Source organism: Astatotilapia calliptera, chromosome 14 (assembly GCF_964374335.1).
Source record: "Astatotilapia calliptera chromosome 14, fAstCal68.1, whole genome shotgun sequence".
NCBI lineage: Eukaryota > Metazoa > Chordata > Actinopteri > Cichliformes > Cichlidae > Astatotilapia > Astatotilapia calliptera.
In genome coordinates, this window is record NC_137435.1 from 11,070,352 (window position 1) to 11,087,510 (window position 17,159).

The window sequence follows — 17,159 nt, forward strand, 5'->3', positions numbered from 1 at the left end:
CTATCTGAAAGATACATATCACTTTTTGGAACTTATTAAACCAATACGATTACCGATAAATACGCAATTGTTCACAATTGATATTGAAAGTCTCTACACGAATATCAATACAGAATTAGGCCGAAGAACAATAAAAAACATTTTGGAACAGCATCCGGACCCTAAGAGACCGGATGAAGAACTTTTGCAGTTGTTGGAAATCTGTTTAAGATGCAATGACTTTGAATTTGCGGGGAGACAGTACTTACAGGTTCAGGGTACAGCTATGGGGCACAGATATGCCCCTTCCTATGGTCCCATGGTGAGAAAAAATTCACTGAATTTATTGACATCCTCAACAATCACCACCCCTCTATCAAAGTCAAATATGAAATGCATCCGGTACAGGTGAACTTCCTGGACACAACAGTGTTCTTGGAACAATTGGACCAAAATCTGAAAAAAAATTTCTACTAAGGTTTACTTTAAACCTACAGACTGTCATGCTCTTCTACACAAGAGTAGCTATCATCCTAAACACACCTTCAAGGGCATCATAAAATCGCAAATCATCAGATTCTATAGAATATCCTCAAAGGAGTCAGATCTTCAGGACTCAATTAGTGTATTATTCCGGAGCCTCAGAAAGAGGCTTACTCTAGTAGGTTTCTCAGAGCAATTAAAAGTAGCACACTTGCAGGACTCAATCCTAACATAATGAATATAGGTGAAGTCTCAAATGATTCAGGGGGAAATCGGACTCAAAATCAGGTACAACTGGGGGAACCGAACAGACTTATGCCACTGGTAACCACTTACTCGCACTCCTACCTACCATTGCATCATCAACTCAAAACAAACTTTAAGAAACACACCTCCGGTTTGACACAATTCCAAAACTGTAGAGTAATCTCAGCCCATTAGTGATGGGATTTCCGGCTCTTTTTAGAGATCCGGCTCTTTCGGTTCGGCTCACTAAAAAGAGCCGGCTCTTTCGGCTCCGAACCGGCTCTTCAGGTTGTTTTGTTGCTTTAATTAATTTATTATTAACAATAATATAAAATTATGCACAAAAGGAATTACTAACGTAAAAACAAGTGGTTTTATTTATATATGTTTATATATAAATATATGCGGTGGCCCCTAGAGACAAAACACGTACAAACTCCAAAATACATTTCTAGCATTAACTGAACTTCCAAAGCAGAGCTACTAGATCACTTAAATTACACAATTGAAAGCATGTGTGTATTGTTTGTGTATTTATACACAGGCACTCATATATATATTCAAATAATTTTTAAAAAAGTTCATTTACCTGTTATTACCACACACCAAATCCGGTCGTTGGTACTTGCTGGCTTGTGTAGCCACAAGATAACAAAGGCTCAACACTGCGCCCAGCATCCTGGAGCACTTCTGTTGTCTTTTGTACGTGTTTTGAGTTTTTATGTGCTTCTGAGTTTTTATATGCTTCTGAGTTTTTACGTGCTTCGGAGTTTGTACGTGTTTTTACGTGTTTTGGAGTTTTTACGTGTTTTGGAGTTTGTACGTGTTTTTACGTGTTTTGGAGTTTGTACATGCTTCAGAGTTCGTACGTGATTTGAAGTTTGTATGTGCTTTGTCTCTAGGGGCCACCGTAAATATACTTTTATTTATTCACTCCACATAAAATGTAATAAATAAATCATATAATACAAAAATCAACTATTCACATTTCAACTTTTAACTATTTAAATTTTCAGCTTTTTCCTTTCACAAATTTAAAGTGAAAAGAACACAAAACACTGCAAACCACAACACAATTAAATATAAATTATAATATGAAAACTAAAAGAACATGCATATTCTCTGTCATATGGACCTGCATGAATAAACTTTCTCAATCCTTTATCATCTGCAACTGAAAATAGTTGTGGATGATTACTATACCTTTCTAATGTTGTTGTCCCTGCCTCTCTTTCTCTCTCTCTGGCTCTGTTCCTGTGCTACTGAGTGTAACTACCGCCCCTCCCCCCTCTGCCCAGCGTAAAGCACAAGGCTCGCGTGCAGAGTGAAACGGAAAAAAAGTGCGAGAGAGAGGCTGAGAGAAAGAAAAAAAAAAAAACCCACGTGACGGCTCGCGATAAGGAGCCGGCTCGCGTCGTTCACGTCAAAGAGCCGGCTCTAAGAGCCATTTCGTTCGCGAACGACCCATCACTACAGCCCATAGGAGAAATAAGAATCTAAGAGACATGCTTGTCAGGGCCAAATTACCAGAACAGATGAGGCGAATAAGATCAGCGAAACCCGACCATTGGGCCTTTAAGCTGAGACTGTTTTGTGTACAATCCTCGTGGAAAAATAGGGGCACCCATTCTGCAGAGAATGACCCTTAATATGAGGAATATCATTTATTGCATCTGGTGCGAAAAATGCCGTCTACTCTATGTGGGTGAAACAGGTCAAACTTTGTTGGAGAGGTTAAAACAACATATCTATAGCATTGAGAGGAACAGACTGGGCACCCCGTTAGTGTTGCATTTTCAAACACACACATTACAACATCTGAGCATAATGGGACTTCAAACCTGTGTGACGTGGACGGAGGGCCAGAGGAAGAGATATGAAAGGATATGGATCTCCAGACTGCGAACTCAACATCCACAGAGCCTGAAGGCAGCCTGAAGCGCTCCTTTTAAATTGTACTGACAATTATTGCTGTCTTTATGCAACGCTTGCCATGACAATAAAAGCTGGAGAGGTACCTTCTGGGGATATATATATATCTATCTATATATATATATATATATATATATATATATATATATATATATATATATATATATATATATATATATATATATATATATACACACAGTGGGGCAAAAAAGTATTTAGTCAGCCACCGATTGTGCAAGTTCCCCCACTTAAAATGATGACAGAGGTCAGTAATTTGCACCAGAGGTACACTTCAACTGTGAGAGACAGAATGTGAAAAAAAAATCCATGAATCCACATGGTAGGATTTGTAAAGAATTTATTCGTAAATCAGGGTGGAAAATAAGTATTTGGTCAATAACAAAAATACAACTCAATACTTTGTAACATAACCTTTGTTGGCAATAACAGAGGTCAAACGTTTACTATAGGTCTTTACCAGGTTTGCACACACAGTAGCTGGTATTTTGGCCCATTCCTCCATGCAGCTCTTCTCGAGAGCAGTGATGTTTTGGGGCTGTCGCCGAGCAACACGGACTTTCAACTCCCGCCACAGATTTTCTATGGGGCTGAGGTCTGGAGACTGGCTAGGCCACTCCAGGACTTTCAAATGCTTCTTACGGAGCCACTCCTTTGTTGCCCGGGCGGTGTGTTTTGGATCATTGTCATGTTGGAAGACCCAGCCTCGTTTCATCTTCAAAGTTTAGTATTTAGTATTTTAGTATTTATTTATTTATTGTCATTGTCAAGAACAATGAAATTGCGTTTGGGGCTTCCATACAACCCCAAAAAAAGAAGAAAATAATAAATACCCCTTAAAACCCAAGTGTACATATTTAACCCAGTGTGACTCCAATGCAATAAGACAATCCTTAGCAATAATGTTCGTAGAAATTCAGACAAAGACCTGAGAAACATGACAAAATACAACAATGCAACCCATTCAATATTATTGTACTGTGAGATATGATATCAGATATGATAGTTATCTATTTAAGAAAGAGGGGGGGGGGCAGGAGGGGGAAGAGAATAAAGATATGATGCACCAATGCAGACCAGTTCATTGCTATTAAGAAGTTGGATATGGTTATTGTCCGTGAGAGGGGGGCAGAGAGTTCAGGAGCCTCACAGCCTGTGGATACAGGCTGTTGGCCAGTCTGGATGTTCTGGCCTGTATAGACCTGTACCTTCTCCCTGAGGGCAGCAGATGGAAAAGGTGGCGCGCAGGGTGATGTTGGTCCCGCAGGATACTGTGCACCCTCCTCAGACAGCGAGTGGGGAAGATATTACTGATCTCTGGCAGACTTGTTCCAATAATTCTGCCAGCTTCTTTCACCACCCGCTGGAGTGCTTGCTGATCGGCCTTGGTGCAGCTGGGGAACCACTCACTGATGGAAGGAGGTTTTGGCTCAAAATCTCACGATACATGGCCCCATTCATTCTGTCCTTAACACGGATCAGTCGTCCTGTCCCCTTGACAGAAAAACAGCCCCATAGCATGATGTTTCCACCCCCATGCTTCACAGTAGGTATGGTGTTCTTGGGATGCAACTCAGTATTCTTCTTCCTCCAAACACGACGAGTTGAGTTTATACCAAAAAGTTCTACTTTGGTTTCATCTGACCACATGACATTCTCCCAATCCTCTGCTGTATCATCCATGTGCTCTCTGGCAAACTTCAGACGGGCCTGGACATGCACTGGCTTCAGCAGCGGAACACGTCTGGCACTGCGGGATTTGATTCCCTGCCGTTGTAGTGTGTTACTGATGGTGACCTTTGTTACTTTGGTCCCAGCTCTCTGCAGGTCATTCACCAGGTCCCCCCGTGTGGTTCTGGGATCTTTGCTCACCGTTCTCATGATCATTTTGACCCCACGGGATGAGATCTTGCGTGGAGCCCCAGATCGAGGGAGATTATCAGTGGTCTTGCATGTCTTCCATTTTCTGATGATTGCTCCCACAGTTGATTTTTTCACACCAAGCTGCTTGCCTATTGTAGATTCACTCTTCCCAGTCTGGTGCAGGTCTACAATACTTTTCCTGGTGTCCTTCGAAAGCTCTTTGGTCTTGGCCATGGCGGCGTTTGGAGTCTGACTGTTTGAGGCTGTGGACAGGTGTCTTTTATACAGATGATGAGTTCAAACAGGTGCCATTCATACAGGTAACGAGTGGGGGACAGAAAAGCTTCTTACAGAAGACGTTACAGGTCTGTGAGAGCCAGAGATTTTCCTTGTTTGAGGTGACCAAATACTTATTTTCCACCCTAATTTACGAATAAATTCTTTACCAATCCTACCATGTGAATTCATGGATTTTTTTTTCACATTCTGTCTCTCACAGTTGAAGTGTACCTCTGGTGCAAATTACTGACCTCTGTCATCATTTTAAGTGGGGGAACTTGCACAATCGGTGGCTGACTAAATACTTTTTTGACACACAGTGTGTGTGTGTGTGTGTGTGTGTGTGTGTGTGTGTGTGTGTGTGTGTGTGTGTGTATATATATATATATATATGTATATATAAAAAACAAAAAAAAACAAAAAACAAACACCCAGCACGCCCCTGCGGGCGGTTTATCCTTCAAGCTCGGGTCCTCTACCAGAAGGGGAGCCTGGGAGTTTGAGGGTCCTGCGCAGTATCTTAGCTGTTCCCAGGACTGCGCTCTTCTGGACAGAGATCTCCGATGTTGTTCCCGGGATCTGCTGGAGCCACTCGCCTAGCTTGGGAGTCACCGCACCTAGTGCTCCGATTACCACGGGGACCACCGTTACCTTCACCCTCCACATCCTCTCGAGCTCTTCTGTGAGCCCTTGGTATTTCTCCAGCTTCTCGTGTTCCTTCTATCTATCTATCTATCTATCTATCTATCTATGCTGAAAAATGGCATGAAGCTTTATGACAGTGTTGTCTGAGATGAAAGGAGAGTAATCACTTTAGTGTGTTGAATGTGTACAAATTAAAATACAGACAGGCACAGCTAAAACCTTATAATTTGGACAAAAGTGAGGTCATAGTATTGGACCTAAACTCAGAAACAATGGCCACATATTTAAACAGAGACTTACTCTGGAAGGAAATATTTTAGGTACCAGACGAAAAACATAACAGAAGCCACAATTCCCGAGTTGAACATGAACTTTCCCCATCATTTACAGTATTGAATCCAACAGGGATTAGCAGTAACAGATGTGTGCTGTGGTAATGACATTGTGGGAATATTTACTTCGGAGTGACATGCACAAATAACCCTATCTAAAGACAGAGCTCAGCATAAAGCAGTTTTGTGGTTGAATGGTTTGGCAACTACCTTTATGTCTCTCAGTCTGTTTGATTTATAATGACAATACAGCAGATGTGCATATGTGTGCTTTTTAGAGTGAATTTTACTATTTGCAGATGTTATGAATGTTTCTAAATGGGGCACTTTAGACAAAGATAAATTATTCCTGGATGGCTCTCTGTCTTCAGAGGCAGAAAAAAGTGTTTTTAAACGTATGGTTGACAACAGCTCATTCATTGGTGTTGAATCCTCAATGCAACAACTCAATGACCAAGTCATCATTGTTCAGGTTTTGGTAGGAGTTTTCCTTTGCATCAACACTATGTTGATCATAACCTTTTTTATGAAGGACACCTTTTACAGAACTATGCGCTACATCTTATTTGCTGTCACATTACTGTCTGATTGTCTCATTTTAATTCTGACAGATTTGTTGCTGATCTTGAGCTATTTTCGTTTATCTATACAGGTGTCATTGTGCCTTATTATGTTTGCAGTGTCATCCGTGTGTAACTTTGTCACACCATTTACTTTGACAGCAATGACCCTGGAACGCTATGTGGCCATTTGTATGCCCCTGCGTCATGGAGAGCTTTGCTCCACACGCAGCGCTCCGCATTGCATCCTCATCATTCACGGCCTCAGCTCTGTGCCCTGTATTTTGATTCTGTCTGTCTTCTTTGCATCTGTATCCTTAAGCTTCTTCACACAGTACCGGGTTTGCTCTGTGGAGATGTTCATTTTACGTAGTTGGCAGGGTCATCTCAGGTCAGCTATAAGTCAGTTTTACTTCTTGATTATGTGCATTATCATTGTTTTCTCTTATATTCAAATAATGAAAGTGGCCAAAGCTGCATCAGGAGAGAACAAAAAGTCAACACATAAAGGGCTCAGAACAGTGGCTCTTCATGCTTTCCAGCTGTTGCTATGTCTCATCCAGCTGTGGTGCCCATTCATTGAAGCTGCTGTCCTTCAGATTGATTTCATGTTGTATGTTAATGTACGGTACTTCAACTATATAATGTTTAGTCTTACTCCTAGATGTCTGAGTCCTCTCATTTATGGCCTCAGAGATGACAAATTTTTCCTTGCACTAAGATATCATGTCCTCTGTCACTTACACAGGAAAAAATCTGTTGGGGTTTCTAACTAACACCACATGATTCTACTAAAGAACAAGATAGGAACTGAGCTTTAATGTAATGATAAGGAACTAAGCAAGCAGTATATGCTCTATCAATTTTGTCTCCCAGCACTTGGAACTTATTATCATGACACTCGGTAATTCTTCTATGCAGAATACATTGTTTAACTATTAACGTGTAACTAGTCCACTGTAGTAAGAAAACCAGTTGATTAATTGAAGCTTTAGTAACATCAAGGCCTCTGGTACCTTAATTTTGTAACTTTTAAAATGTTGCCCAGGATCATTTAATGATGATTTCAACATTAATATTTCAGCATTTAGAACACATTCAGACTGTTTGTAGCCTGCATTTAAAAAGCTCTTTGGACTACATTTCATCCTGTTTAGAATTATTTTGGCCACATCTTCACTCCAACAAGATTCTGTGACATCTGTCTGACAACATGATGAATGACTGATCACGTTGTGTTTTAGCTTATAACTAGATTAACACATGGCAAATGCTTCATTGCAGGGGAGCTGGCTGACAACCTGACTTACTATCGACAGAGTCATAGAGTTAGAAGGATGTAGCTGATAAATTTTATTTAGAGATCATAATTATGATTTTCCAATAGTCATTGTCTGTATCCTTACACTGATGACTTTTTTATTGTTAAAATGCAAATGTTAAATAGAATAACAGCTTAACATCTATCTGGGACTTTAGTTTCTACAAACATAAACTTCTGCAAATTAATGTGTTCCAACATTTGCTTTAATAATGAATACAAATATAAAGAAAGGTGAGTGTCCATCAGCTGGTTCAGGAGGGTTGAGCCTTCTTTTGTTAAAGAAAACATTTCTAGCAAGTAGGCTAGGTTACCATGGCAACATGTCTTATCTATCAGTCATGGAATTAATAAGCAACATTTTCTTAATTTTTCCTTCAGTGTATCAGTTCTAATCAGCTGTTTTGCCTTATTAAGCTATGTGTTTTTTTGTTGATGAAATTTAATCCCACGTGTGTGAAATTTAATCTGTTGTCATGTTTTTATTCTGACAGCAGCAGTTAACAACAACAACAACAATATTTCACAAGGGGTTATAGCAGTTTGTTTTTCTCTAAAGGGATTTAGACTCAAAACAGAAATGTGTTGATAATTAGCTGATCGTGTGATGATTAAGTGGTTCATCAATTATTTATACAGTTCCCCTGTGTTGGGTTCTAGAAGTTATACTATTGAACTATTGCTTCATTTTTATATTTTCTTAAGATGTCAACATAGTTTTAAAAACTATTATTGGCATGCACGTTATAGTTTATTAATTTGAGACTCTTAGAAAATTGTACCAATAAAATTAAGTTCACTGTATTTGTGCAACCAGAATGAAACAAATAATTTCTTTACATTCTTATCAATCTTGCAGTAAGTTATGTTTTTAGTAGCATTTGCATGTGTGTGTGTCATTCTGCCTGTAATTATGATAGCTTGAAAACTTTTGAGTGAACCTTGATTTAACTTTGAAGCGTGTAGAGTGGGATCATGTTAACAATTCAATAAAATTTGGACTACATCCAACAAGGTCTTCAATGTCAACTTAATGATATCTTGGTCAACATTTGAAAAAAAAAAAATGCCTTATAACTTAGAAACTATGATTGTTACAAGTGTTGTATGTATTGTCAACATAAAGAAAGTACTGTATAAAGATTTAAAAGGTCAAATGAGAATAATGCTATATAGAGCTATTTAAAACAATGTTTCTTACTGCCATTGTTTGTATTTACAACATAAAAAGACATAGGAATTATAGCTGGGGGATACCAAATATCTCACTATTTTGGACCTTTGAGCTCTTCGTCGTGGTTAAATAAGGTCAAACTTTCACGTGGTCACACTTTTATACAATGTCTTTTGTCTTTAAAACTATGTTCAAGTTCTGCTACCTTTATTTAAAGGTAGCAGAACATTTAGAAAATGATACTGGTATACAAGGATTTTTTTTCTGTATTTCCTAAAACTGGGAACCCTGTATTTCCTTTATAGTTTATGAGCTGAGTGCACTATTACTATGTATTCTAGAAATTATACTCAAGTCCCTCATTTGGATTTTTCAATTCATCTTGTGGTCTTTTTTCATGTCGAGCCATGAGACACACTGAGAAAGAGATACATCAACTAATAAATGTACTAGTGAATGGTCATTCTAAATGATTACATTTTCAATAAACAGAAATGAGTAATTGATTGGATTTATTGTGAATTTAATTTTTTAAAAAGATTTTTGCATTTTTATATGTCTTTGTAATCTGTGATGATGTCAGGAATGATAATACAGGACCCCAAAACCAGCAGGTAAAAATGAAGTCCAGGGTTAGGCTAACCATAACCCTAAGCATTCATTCATTGCAAGCAAGCGCAAATGTAAAAACTGAGCGAGAGGGGCTGCTATTGTGTGTGTGTGTATATGGATAATAGCAAACACTGAAATAATTTTTTTGCACGCAGCAATGAATTTTGTTCACTCAAATTTAGCTTTTCTTCGCTCAAAATAAATTTCTCCTCAAAATGCAACACTTGCACCTGCAAATTCTCTTTACGTGCGCTCAATTTTTTTTTACGTGTACTCAGAATAGTGGCACAAAAATAACGCCATATTAACATGCTTAGGGTGAAAATTCTCCTTGTCACAAACCCACTGTTACGAGCAAGTCATACTGAATAATAAATTGGCTGAAAGAAAGAAAAATAACTTCATGTGAGTGCAGGCAGAGGCCAGCACGAATTCCATTTACATCGTACATGCTTCCTTTAGCCAGTAATATAAAAAGGCAAAACATACATTTTCATTGCTATGCAGATGATATAGAGCTTTATCTATCCATGAAGCCAGATGACACTCACCAATTACTTTGTCTTTTACATGTGTGTTAAAGACATAAAGGCCTGGATGACCTATATTTTCCTCCCTCTAGATTCAGATAAAACTGATTTTATTGTAATCTGTCCTAAAAATCTTAACAACATGGTGTCTAATCAGATACTCACTTTAGATGACATAACCTTGGCCTGTTTGAGCAGGATATGTCCTTCGGTGCACATATTAAACAAATATGTACAACTGCTTTATTGCATTTGCACAATATTTCTAAAATTAGAAACATCCTGTATTAGTGTGATGCTCATAGTAACTAGTTCATACGTTTATTACTTCTAGGCTAGACTATTGGAATTTTCTATTATTAGGTTTTCCTAAAATCTCCCTAAAAATCCATAATCCAAAATGCTGCAGTGAGAGTAATGATAGGGAACAGAAAGAGAGGGCATATTTATCCTATATTGGCTTTTCTTTATTGGCTCGCTGGTATATCCAGAATCATATTTAAAATCCTTCTACTCTCATGTAGGGTCAAAAATAAATTATGCCCCATCTTTTCTTAAAGACATCTTAGTGCACTAGCCCCTGAATAGAGCACTTTGCTCTGAGACTGCTGGTTTACTTTTGGTTCCTAGGCTATTAAAAAGTAGAATGGGAGCCTTCAGCTCTCAGGCCCCTCTTCTGTGGAATGAGCTTCCAGTTTGGATTTGGGAGAAAAGACACTCTCTTTAAGTTTAGGCTTAAAACTTTTCTTTTGATAAAGCTTATAGTTAGGGATTGATCAGGTGAACATGTACCCACATGTAGCTACTCTGCAATAGGCCTAGGCTGTTGGGGGGCTTTCCAATGTTGCTTTTTCATTCACAACTTTTCACTCTCTATGTAGACTGCTTTGCATTCAGTCATAGTTATTTTCATATCTGCCTCTCTTCCACATCATGTTTTTTGTCCCTCTTCCTCTCCCAACCCTATGGCAGATGGCTACCATTTCTTGAGCCACAATCGCTCATAAAGTGCTTCAAGCTGACTGTTGTGGTGGCATATAAATAAAATCAAATTGAGTGAGGTTTCACTTCATTAGCTCCATTGTTAAATCCAGAATTGAACTTAAAACCCCTTTACCCATTTACAAGTAATATGAGTTAGTTAAAATGCATGCTTAATCATCCAGGTAATGAAATCCCCCCCCAAAATTGCTGTCAGGGTCAGGGTTCCTGGGTTGACTCAGTGTTTTCAGTTCGTTTATGTTCCCTGTTCCACTCCTTGTGTGTGATTAGTCAGATTCAGTTCAGCTGTGTTCTCACATCTCTCATCATTATCACTCTTGTGTATTTAAGTCCTTAGTTTCTCTCTCAGTTCATCTTGTCATCATTGATTCCACATGTGTTTTTCAGTCAGTCAGTCAGTCATGTTCTGTTCATCCTGCCTATATAATAAACATCATCCTTCAGCAACCCATGAGTCCTGCGGTTGGGTCACCTCTTCCGTCTCTCCACACTGCGATGCCCTGATAATTGCAGGTTTGGGGAAACCTGGAGTCAGCTGACACAGAGGAAGTAACTTGGAGGAGTGATTAAATATTTTTCCCACCAAAAACACAATATCCAGATGAACAGAATGTTGTTGTTTTTTTGGGGGTTTTTTTGCGATATCAGTTAGTTACCCCAAAGAAGGCACATTACAAAAATTTCAATGCAGATAAGTATATTAATGACGTAAAAGAAATTCACTGGACTGACATCTGCATCGAGAATGACCCTGATAGGGCATTATCTATGTTTATTGAAAACTTTTGCTACCTGGCTGATAAACATGCCCCCTTAAAAAGATTTACTGTTAAAAAGAACTATGCACCTTGGTTAGATAACGAACTTAAGGTTGCAATGTCAGAGAGGGATATAGCAAAAGCAAAAGCACATAAGTCTATCAGTCCACAAGAGTGGGCAAGATATCGCGAGTTAAGAAATCAAGTAACTAAATTGAATAGGCGTAAAAAGAAAGAATATTATCAACTTAAGCTCAAAGAGGCCAATAAGGACAGCAAAAAGGTGTGGAAAGTTTTAAATAATATAATGGGTAGAGATCTTGCTCCGGTGATGCCTCACATCCACACGGGTGGTACGTTTATAAGTAAAGCCAAGGATATTGCCAATTATTTTGTGAATTATTACAGCAATAAAATAACAAATTTAAAATCTAATATGAGCAAAGGCGATCCCACCTTATCATGTCGTCTTATACAGGATGTTATCATGAATAATAAACTATGCCAATTTAAGTTTGAGGCAGTGAACGTGCAGATGGTAGAGCGCTTATTGACATCACTTCCTGACGATACATCCTCCGGTTCTGATAACATAGACAGTAAACTGCTCAAAGTCGCAGCCAAGTTTGTGTCCCTTCCTATATGTCACATATTTAATAAATCTCTGGCATGCAGCTTATTTCCATCGCAGTGGAGAGAATCGAAAATAATTCCGATTCCTAAAAACAAGAATGACATTTTTAATGGTGTCAACAGCAGACCTATCAGTCAATCATGGAAGGGATTGTCTACGAACAAATTCAACATTATCTAATAGAAAATCAGTTACTCACTCAGTTTCAACATGCCTACAAACCTGGTTATTCCACCAGTTCAGCTCTCATTCACATGACAGATAACTGGTACAAATACCTAGATAAAGGGAATTTGGCCGGGGTGGTATTTCTGGATTTTAGTGCTGCATTTGATTTAATAAATCATGATCTACTGATAGATAAACTAAAATGTTATGGATTTTCACCAGCTGCTTTGTGCTGGATGGAAAGTTATCTGTCTGGAAGAAGGCAAAAGGTTTATTATAATGGTTATTTCTCGGAGGGCCGCGAAATGAACTGTGGTCTACCCCAAGGCAGCTGCCTCGGTCCACTTCTCTACTCAGTTTTTACAAATGATTTGCCGTATGTCCTGGATAAATCTCATCTTGTAATGTACGCTGATGATTCCACCATGTTTTATTCAGCCAGTAGCCACTCTGAATTGACAAGCGTATTACAACTAGATTTGCTGAATGTGTTTGATTGGATAAGTAAAAACAACATGATTATAAATGTGACTAAATCCAAATCCATGTTAATAGGAAGTAGAGCACGTTTAATCAACAGTCCACAACTAAATCTTTCCATAGCTGGATCGGCATTAGAACAGGTCACCCAGATTAAATTACTTGGTGTTACCATAAACCACCACCTTTCATGGTCTCAGCACATCAATTCTGTTATTAAGAAAATGGGACAGGGCATAGCTATAGCTAGGAAATGCTCCTTTTATATTACTTCTTCAGTTATGAAAGATGTCATTAACGCATTAGTATTATCTCATCTAGAGTACTGCTCAATCATCTGGTCTGCAGCTAATAAGACAGATCTGAATAGACTTCAGTTAGTCCAAAATAGGGCGGCCAGATTAGTGTTAAGGTGTTCATACTATACAAGTATTGACAAAATGCATGATAAACTTTCTTGGCTTTCTGTACAAGCTAAATTATACTATGGCTTACTTGTATTTTTAAAGAAAACAATACTGTTAAACACACCACACTTTTGTGCTCAGTTGCAGTATCCAGATGAAATTCATAATCATGCCACACGATTCTCAACCAACCACAATTTAGTAATTCCTCGTGTTAAAAGTAACTTTTTGAAAAACTCTGTTATATTCAGAGCATCGTTTCAGTGGAATAAGTTGCCTGAGGCAATAGGAGAATTGGCTTCAATTCATAATTTTAAAAATCACCTAAAAGCCTATTTAGGCAGTTTTTAATGTATTTGTAAAAATTGTAGAGGGTAATATCACTTGTAATGGAAATTGTGTATTTTGTTTGAGTGTTTTGTTTTGGTTTTCTGCTTTTATATAATTTTTAATATTCACATGTTTACATTTCAGTATTGTAAAACTTTACTGTAGATCTAATTGTTGTAACATTTTATTTGGAGATATTAGATGGCTTGGGCCCCAGGAAGACTAGCAACCACTGTTGTGGAAGCTAATGGGGTTCCTTATAAATAAACAAATAAACATTTCCAAAAGTAGAATGAGAAGCAGAGGGTTCAGCTATCAGGCTTCTCCCCAGTTCATAAGTCTGGCTTTAGACGACAAATGGTTTCTCTAATTTTATAATTAGGCTTAAAAATTACACTTTTGATAAAGCTTAAAGTTACACCTAGATTACATTGGCTTGCAAAAGTATTCGGCCCCCTTGAACTTTTCCACATTTTGTCACATTACAGCCACAAACATGAATCGATTTTATTGGAATTTCATGTCCCAATACGGCTGTGTGCAGGCAAGAGTAGGACCCAAACGCAAACTCGCAGAGACGAAAAGCAAACTCAGAAAATACAGCTTTATTGCTGGCGTGGAAGGGAAACAGAGAACAAAACTAAACTGGGAAAACTAATACCAACTCATACATGGAAACACAGGGAGAATCACACAGCTACGATGGAAGACGCGACACTGACTAAGCGAAACATGGGGCTTAAATACACTGAGGGATAACGAGGGGGAATGAGCCACAGGAGGAGAGCACAGCTGGGAGTAATTAGGCAGGACGAGACAAGGGAAGCAAAACTAGAAACATTAACATAGGACACAGACTGTGAAAGTAAAACAGGAAGCACACTGACTGAACTCAAGACATGTAAACTTAACAGACTGGGGAGACAGAACATAGGGACCTGAAACATGGGACAGAAAGACACAGTAGACACAACATGAACATAACGACGCCACAGGGGAAGAGTAAAACAAAACGCAGGAACACAGAACCTCTTTCAAAATAAAACAGGAAATATAATGAAACACAGACATGACTACATGAACTTGACAACATAAGAAACACAGACATGAAACACATGAAGGACAAGGGTGACTTAACAGGGGTTGAAAACACAAGGGGAATCTAATAAACAAATTAACTTAGATAACCTAATGAACTTAAACATAAACCATAAACATCAAAAATAAACTAAAACTTAAAACGCTGGGTCAAAAGACCCAGGATCGTGACATTCCACGTGAAAGACCAATATAAAGTGGTGTACACGTGAGAAGTGGAATGGAAATCATACATGATTCCAAACATTTTTTTCCAAATAAATAACTGAAAAGTGGGGTGTGCGTAATTATTCAGCCCCCTGACTCAATACTTTGTAGAACCACCTTTTGCTACAATTACAGCTGCCAGTCTTTTAGGGTTTGTCTCTACCAGCTTTGCCCATTCTTCTTTGCAAAACAGCTCCAGCTCAGTCAGATTAGATGGACAGTGTTTGTGAACAGCAGTTTTCAGATCTTGCCACAGATTCTCGATTGGATTTAGATCTGGACTTTGACTGGGCCATTTTAACACATGGAGATGTTTTGTTTTAAACCATTCCATTGTTGCTCTGGCTTCATGTTTAGGGTCGTTGTCCTGCTGGAAGGTGAACCTCCACCCCAGTCTCAAGTCTTTTGTAACTCCAAGAGGTTTTCTTCCAAAATTTGGCTCCATCCATCTTCCCATCAACTCTGACCAGCTTCCCTGTCCCTGCTGAAGAGAAGCACCCCCAGAGCATGATGCTGCCACCATCATATTTGACAGTGGGGATGGTGTGTTCAGAGTGATGTGCAGTGTTAGTTTTCCGCCACACATAGCGTTTTGCATTTTGGCGAAAAAGTTCCATTTTGGTCTCATCTGACCAGAGCACCTTCTTCTAGTGATGTGTCGGTTGTGAACGAAATGGCTCTTAGAGCCGGATCTTTGAAGTGAACAACGCGAGCCCTTTCTCTCACCCTCTTTCTCGCACTTTTTTCTGCTTCACTCCGCACGCGAGCCATATATATATGTATACATATACATATATATACTAGGGGTGCAACGATACACAAAATTCACGGTTCGGTTCGGTTCGATACTTTGGTGTCACGGTTCGATATTTTTTCGATACAAAAAAAATGTTCATGCCTTTTTAATTTGTCATTTATTAAAATTATAAATATATATTTTAACTCAAAAGTACAGTTTCTTTTTCCTCAGATATTTTTATTAAAGTTTCTGCATCCATTTTTACAAAAGACAAATTGAACAATATGCCGCCAGTTTTTAAATTTAACCCTAACCCTAACCCTTGTGCGTGTTTTTTATTTTGACAGCGAATGCGCACCCGCGGACCACTTATGTGCAGCCCTGGTTATTTAGCTCGTCATATTGCAGCCACAGAAATTCTTTTGTCCATGAAACCATAAAGCTGCACTTTCTTTTTGCCTTATCTACACTTATTTGTCATAACTTTTCCGTTTTGTGGTAAGCTTTTTGATAGGTTTGTAGCTTGAACCTATTCGCTGGAACGTTGAGGACAATATAATTACACAGCAAGCAAGACACGAAGTAGGCAAAGTTCTTCATGTTTCTCGTGCACGGGAGAGAACCGGACAAACGCCGTTCCTTCGCTTGAACCCAGTTGCTCTCGTCCGTTCTCCTGTAACACTGCTCTTTTATTGAGGTGACATGAATATGCATAGGTTCATTAACATATGACGTCTACATACACACAAAGAGTACCTTAGATAAGATAAGATAAGATAAGATAAGATAAGATAAGATAAGATAGAACTTTATTAATCCCTCAGGTGGGTTCCTCTGGGAAATTCGATTTCCAAAAAAGCACAGCACCGACAGAAGTTACAGAGTTACAGAATATTATATACAGTTGTGGTCAAAAGTTTACATACACTTGTAAAGAATATAACATAATGGATCTACTGAGTGTCCCATTATTTCTAAAACTCTGATTTTCCTCTGATAGAGTGATTGGAACAGATACTTCTTTGTCACAAAAAACATTCATGAAGTTTGGTTCTTTAATGACTTTATTATGGGTTAACAGAAAAAAGTGATCACATCTGCTGGGTCAAAAATATACATACAGTAACATGAATTAGCAATTTTGGTGACTTAGAAAGTTGTCAGTGAACTGAGCTTCATAGCATGGCCTCTTAACTTCTTCTGAGTGATTATGAGTGACTACAGCTGGTGTCTTCTCTTAGACAGGTTAAATAGGGCTCATTGGATACAAACGCCCACAAATGCTACAATGGGAAAGTCAAAGGAGCTCAGCATGGATCTGAAAAAGCGAATTATTGACTTGAACAAGTCAGGAAAGTCACT

The 17,159-nt window shown here is 38.5% G+C and overlaps 1 pseudogene; it reads left to right on the top strand.

The window, feature by feature from the left end:
* Positions 1-6,174: 6,174 nt before the first annotated feature.
* Positions 6,175-7,113, top strand: LOC113036495 (odorant receptor 131-2 pseudogene; annotated as a pseudogene).
* Positions 7,114-17,159: the final 10,046 nt, after the last annotated feature.